The sequence below is a fragment of the Anabrus simplex genome, chromosome 3 (genome assembly GCF_040414725.1).
Source record: "Anabrus simplex isolate iqAnaSimp1 chromosome 3, ASM4041472v1, whole genome shotgun sequence".
NCBI classification, from domain to species: Eukaryota; Metazoa; Arthropoda; class Insecta; order Orthoptera; family Tettigoniidae; genus Anabrus; species Anabrus simplex.
In genome coordinates this window covers 197,153,843-197,171,083 of record NC_090267.1, presented here as the reverse complement: position 1 = coordinate 197,171,083, position 17,241 = coordinate 197,153,843, and positions in this window count along the sequence as shown.

The following is a 17,241-nucleotide window of genomic DNA, read 5'->3' as shown; positions in this document are numbered from 1 at the left end:
TCCAGCACACAACTTTGAAAAAAAAATACTTGGCAGGTTCGATCCTGGCTCAGTCCGGTGGTATTTGAAGGTGTCAAATACGACAGCCCCGTGTCGGTAGATTTACTGGCACGTAAAAGAACTCCTGCGGGACTAAATTCCGGCACCTCGGCGTCTCCGAAGACCTTAAAAAGTAGTTAGTGGGACGTAAAGCAAATAACATTATTATTATTGAAAAAAAATATAGTGAACATTTCAAACGATTCGGTGACAATGTTAAATCATCAGTTATACTACTCCTATATGATAAATCATCTAGTGTTTTCCTTTTGTGCAATCATTTTAATATTTTCAGTTATCGCCTAAATCGTAAAAATTGAGGATCCTTGTGGTCATTCACGCTTTGTGAACTGTTGTATTTAAAAAAAACACATTATTATAGTGTTATTTAAGTATACGAGGAATGAAATTACATGTACAGGTAACAAGAATAATGGTATGGTCTTGTTTACCCTGCGAGAGCATTTTCATTTGATGTCATTTAGGCGGCATGCGTCTTAATTTCAACGTTCCATATCACTCAGCCAGATGAGAGAATAAACTGCATCTTTGTTGGATTTAATTAATGTTGTAGGATAAACATCAAATGTCTCACCAGAGATATTTTACAGGCTAACATCGCACGACATGGATTGTCGAATGGACTTCCTCCCGCCCTTAAAAATTCCGACGACCTCTACCGTGTTTGCACCCGCGATCTTGTGATCGCGAGGATGACACTCTTCCACTGGTCCACAGAGGGAGTTACATTTACATACGATAAATATATGTACTAACTGTGTTTAAAAAGATAAACTGGTAATTTCGTCTTTCCTAAATCAAGTTAAATTCTCGAGCAGGAATAAATCATTTGGGCATAGGCCTACAGGATTCACTAATTTAATGTACCTAAATCTACACATCAGTAACTAAATGTTTATGATTTTCGGAGACGCCGAGATGCCGGAATTTTGTCCCACGGGAGTTATTTTACGTGCCAGTAAATCTACCGACATGAGGCTGACGTATTTGAGTAGCTTTAAATAACACCGGACTGAGCCAGGGTCGAACATGCCAAGTTGGGCTCAGAAGGCCAGCGCTCTACTCCCTAAGCTACTCAGCCCGGCCCAACAGGATTACTAAGTTGCTCAATAACCTACCAGTGTACGAGTACTGCAAATATATTCCGCGCTTTGCCACGGTTTTAAATTGAAAGTTTTCGTTCACAGTTTTAAATTTTGGGTATAACACTGTTTGTTGTCCGTCTCTATGGTGTATTGTTTAATGTGATTAGTAGAGCGCGGATGTTTAGGAAAAGCCACATTTTTATTTGTGTCTATTTTCTTGCCTGATAGTAGTTTGGTGCAAATCAGGCGATTATCGTCATAATTAAGCGATTTTTATTTGTCATATAAATGCATATTTTGGCTGTTTTTTGTCGTAAGGTCATATTTTGAGCTACTTTTGTTGGAACGTCATATTTCTGTCATATTTCGACGGTCTGACGACAGCTGTAGCTGTGCAAAATCAACTTATCGAATGTGAACTAGTGTTCACAAAACTGCTTCTCGGTATCACATCTGCAGTTATTAAAAGTGGAATATCGTTTGTATAGAATGAAGGCCATAGACTTCAATGCACCTATTACATGATTTAAATATCCACCAATAACCTTGTGACGTAGAAACGAGCTTCTCTTCTTACAAAAATGTGTTAAGTGATAATCAGAGTTCTTTCGCGCCTGATGATTTGAAGATGAATCTTGTCATATACTTCAATTCCACCTGCGGAAAAGAATGATAATGATATGTCAGTTTGCACTGAAAGACATCTACTTAATTCGTTTCGTGGTGCTCAATTTAATTTAATAATATTAATTAAATCTGGGCTTGAACGTTCCAGAATATTTAAAAAAATAGATTGATTTCTAGTTTTCTCGTATTTTAAACCACCACTACAGGGCACAAACATGTTTTGACTTTTAAAATGGTACTTTATAGCTGTGTATTGACAAATGTTCGATAATTAAACCTAGGACAATAGACTGTGAATAATTGTTAAACATGTATATTCAGAAAATTAATAAAATAAGAATAAAGAATTTAGTTAACAAATATATATCGAAGGAATTTCCCTTTCGATTTATCTATAAGTTATATTAAAAATTTTATGAAAACTAAAGTCAGTAAGTCCGGCCATTCTATCCGGTCGATTTCCTTAATTTATTTTTTAACTGAAAGGTATTCATGCACAGATTTGTCATTAGTAAGGCCCAGATTTTTATGCAGTAACAGGTTAGATTACAAACTAATTTGGTTAGTAGGAAGTGTCTACTACCCACTCTTCCATAATGTAGCAAGAGTAATATAAAATATAGGGGGTTCTGATGGGCCGTACTCCTAATGTTATGAAATCCCCACAGCATAGTAGTTGTGAATGTAGTCTATACTTGTTACTCGCTTCAGGAGGTTTGCATTCTAACCTATTAATGCATAAAAATCCTGGCTGTAGTCATCAGGTACTATAAATCACTTAACTTCCGCCTTCCTCAAATTATTTGATTTTTCAATATTTTGTCTCTTTGAAGCAATCATATCTTTGGTTTTGATTGAGGTAAGAAGTTTGTTTTGGCCTAAGAACACTCAGTGGATCAATCTCTTTCATTTCAGCTCTTAACTATTCAAATTGGTTGATTCTGAGGAAAGTTATGAATGCACATTCATTTTGACGTCTCATTTCTTCAATATCTTTTTCTCACTGAAGCAGTCATATATTTCGTTTTAATTGAGGAATGCAGTTCGTTTTGGTCTAAAAACACTCAGTGGATCAAGCAGTTTCTTTTGAGGTAATAACCACTTAAATTGGTAGATTTTGAGAAAAGTTATGAGTACATTTGTCTCCATGACGAAGATCTTTGAAGGACTTTTTAACAGTTCGGCGCGTAGTGTTGTTTCAAGGAACGTTTAATTCAATTTCTTTGTATGATGTATTTTCAAGTGTTTTGTTGATATAATATGACATTCTATTAGCACAGCAGACCATGTGCTTTATTTCATTAACTAGAAACTTTGAAAATACATCCGTGAGGATAGTAACGAACAACACCATACTTTGTACATTGCGGGTGGAGCCAGCGGGAAACTGCTAGTAATTTATTAAACATGTCCACTTTTAAGTTAATCATTTTCGGGTCATATTTTGTGATTTTTACATCATATTTCTCAACTTTTGAGGTCATATTTCGTCACTTTCGAGGTCATATTTGCTTGCTTATTTGGGCTATTATTAGGTCTTAAACATCCGAGCCCTAGTGATTAGCTGCCATCCCCGAAGGCCAAGGTTCGATTCCCGGCTCTGCCACGAAATATGAAAAGTTGCGCGAGGGCTGGAACGGTGTCAACTCTGCCTCGGGAGGTCAACTGAGTAGAGGGTGGGAGTGGGGTTGGGGTGGGGGTTTCGACTACCATCTCAGCCATCCTGGAAGTGGTTTTCCGTGATTTCCCAGTTCTCCTCCAGGCAAATGCCGCGGTGGTGCCTAAATTAAGGCCACGGCCGATTCCTTCCCTCTTCCTTTTCTATCCTGTCTAATCTCCACATTCCCCCCCACAAGGTCCCTGTTCAGCATAGCGGGTGATGCCGCCTGAGCAAGGTACTGATCGTCCTCCCCCGTTGTATCCGCCGGCCCAAAGTCTCGCGCTCCAGGCCACTGAGTCCGAAGGAAAACGAACTCTGGATGGTAAACGGATTAAGAAAGAAAGAAAGAAAGAAAGAAAGAAAGAAAGAAAGAAAGAAAGAAAGAAAGAAAGAAATAAAATTGCCTGTGACGCCTGTAGAGTGCACCATCAGTTCACACATCAAACGGATTTGGGGCTAATCCCAAGTTAAACCTCTTAGGGGTAGAATGTTTTATTTCTATGTACACTAAAAGAGCAACCATCATGTGATAATTCAGTTCTGGAGAAACAAACAAGTTCTTTTCGGAGTTAGCCCACATTTGAACCCCGGAAGGTACATAGAAGCAACCATGCTGAAACTTTCTACCTGGTATGTCGCACGGTTTGGGAGGAAGAATATTTTAACATTGATATGTTTTAGGGCTGGAAGTCTATCTGGAATTACCGACATCAGTTTAGCACAGACAGAAAACCGACACCAGAGTGTTCCTTTTATGAACCAAGCTTGTCTAAGATGAAATCTACACCCCTTGAGAAAAGTGGGTGGGAAAATAATTTTAACAGCATAGCGGATGGCCATTTCATTATCTGCATTTATGACTTTTGGCGATATGTGAAGTAACGTTCTTGACATTCTCCTACTAAACACTGAAGCGCGACACTATATGATCTACACTGTTTGTCTGGCTGAAGGAAGAAAGCTAAAGGTACATTTATGTATTATTAAAAAGTTGTGAAAAGTGCTTTGGCGAACTTATGAAGGTTCCGTCTACATATTTTACTTCTGCTTTGTACATCCCAATTAAATTAGTTTGGGTTGAATACACAATACGTTACTTTCGGAATCATTCATTAGAAGAAAGTATTTGTGGTTATTTCTTTTAATTTACATTGAACTCAGTCCATCGTGTATCTTTTGTGGGTTTGGGGGTGTTCATGGTAAGTGTCTCGATTTAACATTTTGAATATTTCTCGTAACTAACTAAACGTCTTGTTTAGTTACGGATTGGAAGTCAGAGTTATGCAATTCCAAATGAGTTCATTTAGATGGCTTACCTGAAAATGTCTTACAATGATTTCTTTTCACTGCTCTATCCAGTCTCTGTCTGTTTAACACTGCAGTTGGTGGTCTTTCGTTGTTATGAGATTTTTTTTTCTGAAACGTGCCCTGTAAAGAAGAAAGTGAACTGTAAGCAGAAAACACTATACAAGTTACAATATTACTGTGTATAGTCTGATACTGCTCCTGAGAGAAGACGTGACCCAAATATTAGGCATCGGAAAGCAACATGACATGAAGCTCCGACTCTTCTTTGACATTCGTACGGCGAACCATACTTAACGGTCACGTGACTTCTTATTAGTATTCGCAACGTCTCAACGATGGTATTTGCCCAGGGTTCACAACAGCTATTAGTTAAAGCGCGCTTGCAGCCGGTTGCGACCTCATTACCGAGCCCAGAAAGATGGACAAAGTAACCTTGTTTCAGCTGCTTTAAAGATACCAAAATATGGCTTACTTGTGAAAGAATTGACATTCATTCATTTAGATGATAGTCGTTATCCTCTTCTATCTGATCAACGTGATCTTTCGTTTCTAACAATTTGTTTTACGTCGCACCGACGCAGATACGTCTTATGGCGACGATGGGAGAGGAAGGTCCTAGGAGTGGGAAGGAAGCGGCCGTCTTCTTAATTAAGGTACAGCTCCAGCATTTTCCTGGTGTGAAAATGGAAAACCACGGAAAATACTAGCAAAATTGTAAAAAAGTGTAATGTTACCTTCTACGACGCTATTTTCAAAATCGCCCCTAATGCTAACTTCAATGAATTCTGACGAATTATCCGACGACAAGGAATTCTTAGGAATTCTTATTTTTAGGCATATGCAAGCAATTAACCTTGGTCATTTTATTTATTCAAGAAACATAGAAAGGTTCAAAAAGTCGATTAAAATTTAATGGCATAGAAATGGTGACTAAAAGACTTCACGATATAGATGTCAGTTGTATCCTTACGAAACGTCTTTCGACTGTTTATTATTAATTTAAGATAGCGGAAACTGGTGTCCAAGTCCTCACTGTTGACATATCATATTTTAAGTTTCGTTTGTAAACAATTTTGCATTACGACCCATAAACACAGATAGGTTTTATTGAGACGATCGGATAGGAGAGAGCTAGGAGTGTGAAGGAAGCAGCCGTGGCCTTAATTAAGCTATAGCCCCAGCATTTGCCTGGTGTGAAAATGGGACACCATGGAAAACCATTTTCAAGGCTGCCTACGTTAGAGTTCGAACCCATTACCTCCGTATGCAAGCACCTAGCATTTTAAATTTTACTTTTGTCTAAAAACATCCTTTGAATTCTATGCACCAGAATACATTGATGACCATACAGCTTTGTTTGTACAGGATAAGCTTAAATTTTAATTGTTCCGGGGATTCTGTGGAACGCAGAGGTAAAAGAAGGTGCGGGCATGAATGGGTGGATATACAGGGTGAAGCGTAATTCGCGCACTCGGGCGTCGCAGCGCGACTCCTCACATGCCAGCAATAAAAAAATGTATCTTACAAAATTTCGTCTTGCGAGTATATCCGGTAGAAAACGGACGTTGAAAAGTAGCAATCTGGCAACACTGTAACCATATGTAGGGTAACTACCGCTGTCAGCACATTCTTGTCGTGCTGTACAGTTGGTGCAGTGGGTAGAGTTTTTGGTTGGCATGCAGGAGGTCGATGGTTCGATCCTGGATTGAGGCGCATTTTTTATTTGCTAATTTCCATCTGACATTACCTACTGTAATACAGTAAGACACCGTTTCTGAGGTGACATGTATCCTACATTTACAACATTTTGTAACGCTGAAACAACAAATACCTGGTTAGACTAATAAGAAATAGACAGCTGAAACAAACAGGTTTCACAACTAGTAGATGAAGTGGTGCGAATACATTCACGCTCAGGACGTGGAAAGGGCGCCTTTCAAAGCTGACCAATGAAAAGATTGTTCGTCCATTTCTAGGATCGTAGTATGTAAGTGCAAATGGTTTCTAGAGGACCCACTGCAATCGCTGTTGACGATTAAGATGCCAGATACTATACCACCTGGACTATATTTACGAAAGAAAAAACATACGCCTGAACCCAGGATCGACCACTCGACCTCCTGCATGGTAACCCAAAACTCTATCCACTGCACCAACTACACAGCACGACAAGAATGTGCTGACAGTGGTAGTTACCCTACATATGGTTACAGTGTTGCCAGATTGCTACTTTTCAACGTCCGTTTTCTACCGGATATACTCGCAAGACGAAATTTGGTAAGAGGCATTTTTTTATTGCTGGCATGTGAGGAGTCGCGCTGCGACGCCCGAGTGCGCGAATTACGCTTCACCCTGTAGAGAAGATGAAATAGTAATTTAAAACTTTAAAATCATCATCATCATCTGTTTACCCTCCAGGTTCGGTTTTTCCCTCGGACTCAGCGAGGGATCCCACCTCTACCGCCTCAAGGGCAGTGTCCTGGAGCTTCAGACTCTCGGTCGGGGGATACAACTGGGGAGTATGACCAGTACCTCGCCCAGGCGGCCTCACCTGCTATGGTGAACAGGGGCCTTGTAGGGGGATGGGAAGATTGGAAGGGATTGGCAAGGATGAGGGAAGGAAGCGGCCGTGGCCTTAAGTTAGGTACCATCCCGGCATTCGCCTGGAGGTGAAGTGGGAAACCACGGAAAACCACTTCGAGGATGGCTGAGGTGGGAATCGAACCCACCTCTACTCAGTTGACCTCCCGAGGCTGAGTGGACCCCGTTCCAGCCCTCGTACCACTTTTCAAATTTCGTGGCAGAGCCGGGAATCGAACCCGGACCTCCGGGGGTGGCAGCTAATAACGCTAACCACTACACCACAGAGGCGGCCTAAAACTTTAAAATACTGAATATATTTCTTTCCTAAGATTTTTCTTTTCTTTTCTGTTTTTACACTTTGCTAAGCAATAAACAATGGTCAGGTACAAAAGTTTAGCTCATGAGCTCGAAAAAAGTCTAGAACAGTCAACATAACAACATGAGCTTGAAGCTTCCCCGTTACAACTTCAACAATAGCACTACTGCTCCCTTCAATAACTCTTCAAGGAGACCGAGCTCCAAAATTTACAACAGTAGGAAGAGGGTCTTTGCTCCACACAATTCTCTCTAGGAGACTATTCTCCAAATTTTACAAGTTCAGGCCTCTTAAAGGCACAATCTACATTTTACCAAAACCAAACAATTTTCACTCTCTTATCTGCTCAACAGTTACATCTAAAGGGAAATGAATAATGGATGTTAATTTTAACAGGGGTAACAAGTACCCATTCTACGTGGCCTTAGTTAAAAAAGAAAAGGTTAAAGTTACTGGCCGAAAATCAACATTTGCACTCCTCTGAAATGCACTTGACAAATACCTAAAACCCTATTTGGGCTGATGGCCCCAAGTTACAGAGGCTAAGCCTATACTACGGGGGTGACTAGATCGAGAGAAAGTTTAAATTACAAGGAAAAGATTAATTTAACGTTAAGTAAATCATAGTTACTTCAAGACCAAGTTGAAGGGGAATATAAGAGGGTTCCCACTCTTTATTCCCTAAGTTAAATGAGATCTTAAACCAGATGTAGAATTTACATGGCCGGATTAAATTAAGAAAGAATTTAGCAACCTTCCCCTCGAGTTAAATTTCTGAGACTATTACATGATTAAAATACGGCTGCCGGCTTCCGGAGATGGACGAGGCAAGCCCTCTCCTGCTCTACTAATACTCTCTACTGCTGGACTGGAGCGGTCGAAAGACAACATGGCGACGACGACGACGACGACGACGAACCCGGTCTTTCATCGGCACTGAGGCGGAGCCCCAGGACCGAGAAGTTAATGGCTTGTCGACCGATACCGCTCTTGAATGCCCTATCTAGAGTTTATTCCACGACTGAATGGTTTTTAGGGTTTCGGGTTAGAGACGGAGTTGGTGGTATCATGGCTGACCAGTGTGTGGTCTAGCGCACTGCGCTGTCTAATTCAGGATAACCTTGGGCCTCTTGTGTTTGAGGCCCTCGGTTTCGTAGTTGCCGAGTGATGTGATGAGGGGATTACCCGCGTGGGGTATCTTCCTGTAGAATTTTTCAGCCATGCTCCGCCTTCTATCCCTGAGGTTTGCAATGTGGCATTCAACGTGAATGTCGTCATTGCGCACGTACCAATCAGCACCCGTGATAAGACGAAGTGCCCGGTTTTGAACGGCTTGCACCTTATTCAAGTGCCAATCAGCGGCAAAGCCCCATATAGGACAGGCATATTCCAGTAGCGGTCGTATAAGTGAGGTGTACAGTAGAAGTTTGTTTCCTGAGGATAGGCTGTTTTCAGCTTTTAATAGTGGGAATAATTTAGAGACCCTGCTATGGGCCATGGCCGAAATTTGTGATATATGCTGTCGAAAGGTCAGTCCTCGGTCCAGGGTGACGCCCAGATATTTCGTACTCGAGGACCATCTGATAACTTCTCCGAAGAAGCGCAGACCGCCCTCGAGCCGGCCCATGCGTTTTGTGAATAGAGTAGCATGGCACTTGTTTACATTAATTTTGATTCTCCATTTTCTCTAGCCAGGGCTCGAGAATGGAGAGACTTTCCTGGAGGTATTGCTCAACCCTGGGTGCTTGCCATGAGACCGAGGAGAGAGCTGTATCGTCAGCATATATATATATAGTTTGGCCTTTGGAGGTTTAGGCATGTCAGAAATGTAGATTTTGAATAGGATAGGAGCTATCACACTGCCTTGGGGTACTCCAGCTGTGATTTCCCTGGCAGTTGAAAGCACCTTCCTTTCGGATACATGAAATTTTCTCTCAAGGAGGTAACTGTGGATTAGAGTAGTAAGATAGGGCGGGAAGCCGAATTCTCTCATTTTGTAGATAAGACCGTCATGCCAGACCTTGTCAAAGGCTCGGGAGACGTCCAGGAAACAGACTCCGGTGTACCTATTGTCATTGTAGTTTTTGGTGATGTCTTCCACTAGTCTTAGGAGTTGATGAGTAGTGGCGTGCTTTTTCCTGAAACCGAATTGTTCGTCCGGTTCGAGGTTGAGCTCGTCAATAATCACCTGAAGACGGAATAGAAGAATCATTTCAAAAAGTTTTGAAATGATAGAGAGGAGTGAGATAGGCCTGTAGTTCTGTGGGAACGTCGGGTCAGATTGAGGTTTGGGTATCATTATCACTTTCGCAATCTTCCAGCTACCCGGAAAATGTGCGAAGCGAAAAATGGCGTTAAATAGTTTAGTCAAAAAAGTAATAGCTTTCTTGGGAAGGTTCTTTAAAAATACCACTGAGATTTCGTCCAGGCCTGGGTTTTTCCTGTTTTTCAGCTTTTTGATGTAGGACAAGACCTCAGACGGTGTAACAAATTTAAAGTCAGGAGGCGGGTGGGGGTCGTCTGTTACAAGCAGATTTTCCTCCACCTCGTCAATGAAGTCGTCATTGGAAGGTTCAGTGTTGGGAGCGCACGTTGCTTCCAACGTGTCCGCCAACGCCTCAGCCTTCTCCTTGTCTGAGTAAGCTAGTCCCTGTTGTCCGTGGAGTGTGGGTATGCCTGTCCTAGCACCTGTAAACCTGCGAGCCATGCGATAAACAGAGCCGTCAGTAGCGCTTAATTCGGATAGCTTAGATTGGAATGCAGCTCTACGATGGTGTTCCAGCAAGATACGTAGGTTGCGTCGTTGACGATGCCAAAGGTATTTCAGACGCAGATCTCTGGTTTCATTCCATAGTCGACGAGTCCTGTTTTTAATTTTGATTTGTTGTAGGATGTGTAGTGGGAGAGTCTTGGTCTTTGGCTTATAAGTAGTCGGTCCCACGGTGGAAGAGATAGCTGCATTTCGTATTAGATTAGAGAAGTAGGTAGCAAGCGTGTCGATGTCTTCTTTGGAGCGGATGCTGGGATTGCCATTAACGGAGTCATTTACGGTATTGCGAAAGAGTTGCCAGTCTATAGCTCGGAGATGTAGAGGGATGGTTTCGGGTTCGTAGGTAGGAGCAGCATGTAATGTGAGGAGTACTGGTTTGTGGTCAGAGTCTAGGAAGTCTTGAGTGAGTAGGGTAGGGTATAGGTTTAAGTTTCTGGATAGGCCTATGTCTAGGTATTCAGGAAGGAAGTTTGTACGGCAAGAGTAGTATGTGGGCTTATCAGTGGAATGGATTAGGACGTTGTTTCTGTCACAGAATCTGACTAGGGTTTCGCCTCTGGATGTGGTCATTCGACTGTTCCGTCTGGTATGCTTGCAGTTTAAGTCTCCCGCGAGGATTACTCTTGGGTTAATTCTCAGTATTTTGTTAAAGTCGTCTGTATTAAGCGCTACTTTAGGCGGCAGGTAACACGAGGCAATCGTTAAGGGTCCTCTACTGGTTTCAACTTCTATTATTGTAGCCTCAAGAGTTGTGAGGTCAGTAGGTGTTGGTATGCGTGTGTGTCGTAGTGTTCTTCTAATGAATATGCACGTGTCGCCACCGTCCCTAGTGCCGGGGCGGTCGTTCCGGTGCTCTGAGAGCGAGTTCCTCGGTTTTGTATAGCAGTGAGTCAGCATTCCAGTAGAGGATTCTCAACTGTTGCGGTCGTGTATAGGGCCTAGTTCCCATCACTGAACCATGAGAGGGCTGCCTCTAAGATTATCTCAAGTTTTTCATCTGTAGTAGTTGCAGAGCGAAGACGCTTGAGTGTGCTGATTATAAGGGAAATAGTACCTTTGATGGAGGGTTCTTTCAGCAATTTGATGAGTTCAATTAGGTCAGAGGCTTGGTTGTTTGGGCTCTCTGAGGAGTCGAAGTGCGGGAGAGTGGCGTTTGTCTGGGGGAGTGAGGGAAAGTTTTCGGCATTGAAGTGTGGAGGGGGGGAGGGTGGAGGATGATTGGGTTGGATGCGAGTTAGGGTTCATTGATTCTGCAAATGAAATTCCTTCTCTCGTGAGTGCTGATTTACGGGAGCGGTTTGCTGTGGGCGCTAGAGGACCGTTTTTTGCAGAGGGAAGCCTGTTGTTGTTTCCGTTAATTATCTTTTGGTAGAGACTGCATTTTCTGTAATTAGCGGTATGCTTCTCGCCGCAGTTGGCACAAGTGGGGTTGAATACCTGTTGCCCCCGCCTGGGGCATTCCGAAGCATAATGGGATTGTCCACAAATAACGCACTTCTGGTTGCAGTGGCAACCCGAGGAGCCGTGCCCATAGGCTTGACATCTGTAACACTGGACCGGGCCTTGAGTGCCGCGGTATCTCTCGATTTTTACTATGGTAGCAGCAAGGTTCTTGATTTCAAATATGGAGCTTTCTTGGGCATTGGTGCCATTATAAGTCATAAGATATAGCGGAATTTTCTGACGGGTCCTCTGGGAGGTCACTTGTTTAATTTATGCTATGTCATATCCGTGGGCAACGAGTACATCTCGTACCTTATTCATATCTTGCGTGGAGTGCAGCCCTCTGATTACCACTTTACGGTACCGCTTATCTAGTAGTGGCCTGGAGTGATATTGCCACGTGCGAGCGTTTACAATTTGGGTGACCAGCTCGTGGTCTTCTTTGGTCCAGGTGTCAACCCTAACCCCATCGTGGAAGTGCTTGAGGCGGTAGTCCACTTGGTTATCACGGAGGGATTTGATCAGCTCATTGACGTCCTTCACGTATTTTATGTAGATTGGTGGAATTCTCACTTTTGGTTGTCTTGGCTGGTTCAGGTTTTGGCTTTCTGCCTGCTGGGTCGATGTTGCTTGCTGTTTGGGGGCCAGGGTGGTAGGATGTGACCTTGGCAGGTTTCGGTTTGTGGTTGAGGATGGATTGCGGAGGGCGCTAGAGGATGGCTGGTTAAGAACGTCATTTCTATTATGGGTAGGGAGGGGTTTAGGTTGAGGTTACCAGTCGAATCCAGTGGTGTGGCGTGTGGTGTAGTAGTGAATGGCTGTGTGTGGTAAGAGACAACATGGCCCAAACGGCCCCAGTTTTTATAGCTGAGAGGAAGGTTCCAGATTTCTCTTGGCCAAACCCCTGACACGCCCACAATTTACATTGGCCAATCAAATAAATATCAAAAACCCTGATTGGGTACTTAAATAAATGCACAAAATTTCCTATTGGCTACAATTTTAAGCTGGTGGGAAGAGATAGAAGTGCTGTTAACATCGGAACACCAAAAACAATCTACAAACAACAAAGTTTAGGAAACTAAAGTTTACAAAATTTATCTTGGAAATTAATTGTCCGTCCTCTCATCAGAGAGAGCACACTAGTTGACAGTAGGGACATCTGTCGATGAATGTTCGAACTTCTTCAGAAATGAGTTTCATTGTTAATGTTATAGATGGTCTTCTAAAAGGCGCTTCATTTAAATGCACGGAGCGGATGTCCAACCCTTCGTAAGGGTGTAGTGGCATCAGTAATAATATATTGACATGCAAATATTCTGACGCTGGTTAAAGAAGGACTAGGGCATGAGAGGAGGAATTTTCACGTCGTTCCTGACCTGAAGCGGCTATTGTCCTTGAACTGTGTGACTGGAAGGTTTGTTATAACTCTGTAACGTCTTTCTCAGCGGGCGAATATTTTACGCTAAGTAGAAGCAGTAGAGCAACCTATCTCTCGTAATAGATAATAATTTATAGATCCTAATGGGTGGGTAGGAGATAGGGATCTGCGCTCAGATGGCCTTCATTTAAACCGCAGTGGTACATATAAGTTAGGAAATTTGTTTAGAAGGGTTATAGGGAGATACATTCAGGAAAACAGATTGGCCTAGGGAGCGGTGTTGAGGGAACAGGGAACTGGAAATCAAGTAGGGATGACATGAAAATGTTAGTGCTCGATTGTAGATGTATTGTAAAGAAAGGAATAGAATTAATTTAATAGAGATATACTTACCAGATATTGTAATAGAAGCTGAATCATGACCGAGAAATGATATAATGGATGCAGACATTTTCTCACGAAACTGGAGGGTGTATCGTAGAGATAGGAATGGCAGGAGGGGGAGAATTAATTCCGGTGAAAGAAGAATTTGTAAGCTACGAAAAAGTTTAAGATGACAAACACGAAATACGAGGGGTAAGATAATTGGCAACTTGATGTCTTTGGAGTGTACGGATCAGGAAAGGGTAGCGCAGATGCTGATTCAGAATTATTTGATAAGATAATCAACTATGTGGGAATCGATAAGGAAAGGAACGTGGTTGTAGCAGGTGATCTCAATTTACCAAATGTCAATTGTGAAGTTAATGCGAACGACAGGAAGCATGACCAACAAATGGCAAATAAGTTAATATGGGAAGGACACCTGATTCAGAAAGTGATGGAACCAACTAGAGGGAAGAATATTCTGGATGTGGTGCTGGTAAAACCAGATGAGCTCCATAGGGAAACCGAAGTAATAGATGGTATTAGTGATCACGAAGCTGTTTTTGTGGTAATAAATAATAAATATGAAAGAAAGGAAGACATTAAAATTAGGCAGTACCATATGGCTGATAAAACAGGCATGAGGGAGTTTTTAATAACTATGATCGGTGGAAAGCGGTAAATAAAAATGCAAACACACTCTGGAATGGGTTTAAAGCAATTGTTGATGGATGTGAAAATAGGTTTGTACCTTTAAAGGTGATAAGGAATGGTAAAGATCCACTATATTATAATTTTTTTTTTTTGCTAGGGGCTTTACGTCGCACCGACACAGATAGGTCTTATGGTGACGATGGGATAGGAAAGGCCTAGGAGTTGGAAGGAAGCGGCCGTGGCCATAATTAAGGTACAACCCCAGCATTTGCCTGGTGTGAAAATGGGAAACCACGGAAAACCATTTTCAGCGCTGCCGATAGTGGGATTCGAACCTACTATCTCCCGGATGCAAGCTCACAGCCGCGGGCCTCTACGCGCACGGCCAACTCGCCCGGTACTATATTATAACAGAGAAGTAAAGAGACTGAGAAGGAGGTGGAGGTTGGAAAGAAATAGAGTGAGAAATTGAAGGAACTTACTAGAAAATTGAATCTAGCAAAGAAGTTAGCAAAGGATAACATTATGGCAAGCATAACTGGCGGCCATACAAATTTTAGTGAAAAATGGAAGTGTATGTATAGGTACTTCGAGGCAGAAACTGGCTCCATGAAGGACATTGCAGGAATCATTAATGAGCAAGGGGAGTGTATCTACGAGGATTTTCAAAAGGCAGAAGTATTCAATCAGCAGTATGTATAGATTGTTGGTTACAAGGATAATGTCCAGATAGAGGAGGTGAGTAATGCCAAAGAAGTATTCAAATTTACATATGATAACAATGATATTTACAATAAGATACAAAAGTTGAAAACTAGTAAAGCGGCTGGAATTGATAAGATTTCTGGGTATATACTAAAGACAATGGCTTAGGATACAGTACCATATCTGAAGTACTTATTTGATTATTGTTTGGTTGAAGGAGCTATACCAAATGAATGGAGAGTTGCTATAGTAGCCCCTGTGTACAAAGGAAAGGATGATAGACATAAAGCTGAAAATTACAGGCCAGTCAGTTTGACATGCATTGCATGTAAGGTTTGGAAAAGCATTCTTTCTGATTATATAAGACATGTTTGCAAAATTAATAACTGGTTTGATAGAAGGAAGTTTGTGTTTAGGAAGGTTATTCCACTGAAGCTCAACTTGTAGGATTTCAGCAAAGTTATAGCAAATATCCTGGATTCAGGAGGCCAAATGGACTGTATTGGGATTGACCTATCTAAGGCATTTGATAGGGCGGTAGACCATGGGAGACTACTGGCAAAAATGAATGCAATTGGACTTGACAAAAGAGTGACTGAATGGGTGGCTCTGTTTCTAGAAAGTAGAACTCAGAGAATTAGAGTAGGTGAAGCTTTATCTGTACCGGTAATAATTAAGAGGGGATTTCCTCAAGGCAGTATTATTGGACCGTTATGTTTTCTTATATAGACATCAATGATATGTGCAAAGAAGTGGAATCAGAGATAAGGCTTTTTGCAGATTATGTTATTCTGTACAGAGTAAAAAATAAGTTACAAGATTGTGAGCAACTGCAAAATGACCTCGATAATGTTGTGAGATGGACAGTAGGCAATGGTATGATGATAAACGGGGATAAAAGTCAGGTTGTGAGTTTCACAAATGGGAAAAGTACTCTGAGTTTTAATTACTGCGTTGAAGGGGTGAAAGTTCCCTTTAGGGATCATTGTAAATACCTCGGTATTAATATAAGGAAAGTTCTTCATTGGGGTAATCATATAAATATGATTGTAAATAACCTGTACAGATCTCTGCACATGGTTATGAGAGTATTTAGGAGTTGTAGTAATGATTTAAAGGAGAGAGCTTATTTGTCTCTGGCGAGACCCCAACTAGAGTATGGTTTCAGTGTATGGGACCCTCACCAAGATTACTTGATTCAGGAACTGGAAGAAAATCCAAAGAAAAGCAGCTCGATTTGTTCTGGGTGATTTCCAACAAAAGAGTAGCGTTAAAAAAATGTTGCAAAGTTTTGGGCTGGGAAGACTTGGGAGAAAAGAGACGAGCTGCTCGACTAAGTGGTATGTTCTGAGCTGTGAGTGGAGAGATGACATGGGAGGACATCAGTAGACGAATAAGTATGAGTGGTGTCTAAGGCTAGGAAAACAACAGATAGGGTATCTGCCACCTGGGCGACTGCCCTAAATGCAGATCAGTAGTGATTGATTGATTGATTGATTGATTGATTGATTGATTGATTGATTGATTTACTTATTGATTTATTTATTTATTTATTGATTGATTGATTGATTGATTGATTGATTGATTGATTGATTGATTGATTGATTGATTGATTGATTGATTGATTGATTGATTGATTGATTGATTGATTGATTGATTGATTGATTGCATCCATCTCTGAGATGCTTTAAATCAAGACGCCAATGTTGACCCATCAAATATCGGCTAACATGTAATCTTGACATCTTCATTCACAGGTTCTCCACGTTATCTGCATGAAAAAACGCAGGACGCAATGACTTACGTTCGAAATTATGGGAGACCCAACGTTTTTGTCTCGTTTATATGTAATCCGGAATGGGCTGAAATTAAAGCGGAACTATTACCTGGTCAATGGTCATTCCACCGTCATGAAATACTTTCAAGGGTATTTCATTTAAAGATGAAGAAATTCATAAAATTATTCACCAAAGATAAGATATTCGGCAAAGTGGAATGTTACTTGGCAAGTGTGGAGTGGCAGAAGAGCGGTTTACTACACTGTCATATGCTATTCTGGCTAGAAAGAAAAATCCAGCCAGACGGAATTGATAGTGATATAGTTGCTGAAATACCTGACCAACAAAACGATCCGGTATTGTACGATATTGTAACTAATAATATGGTGCATGGACCATGTGGAGAGCACAACTTAGCAGCACCATAAGTTAAAAACGGTATCTGTACATAAAGTACCCTCGACGTATCGTCAACGATACCCAGACCGGAGAGGATGGGTATCCA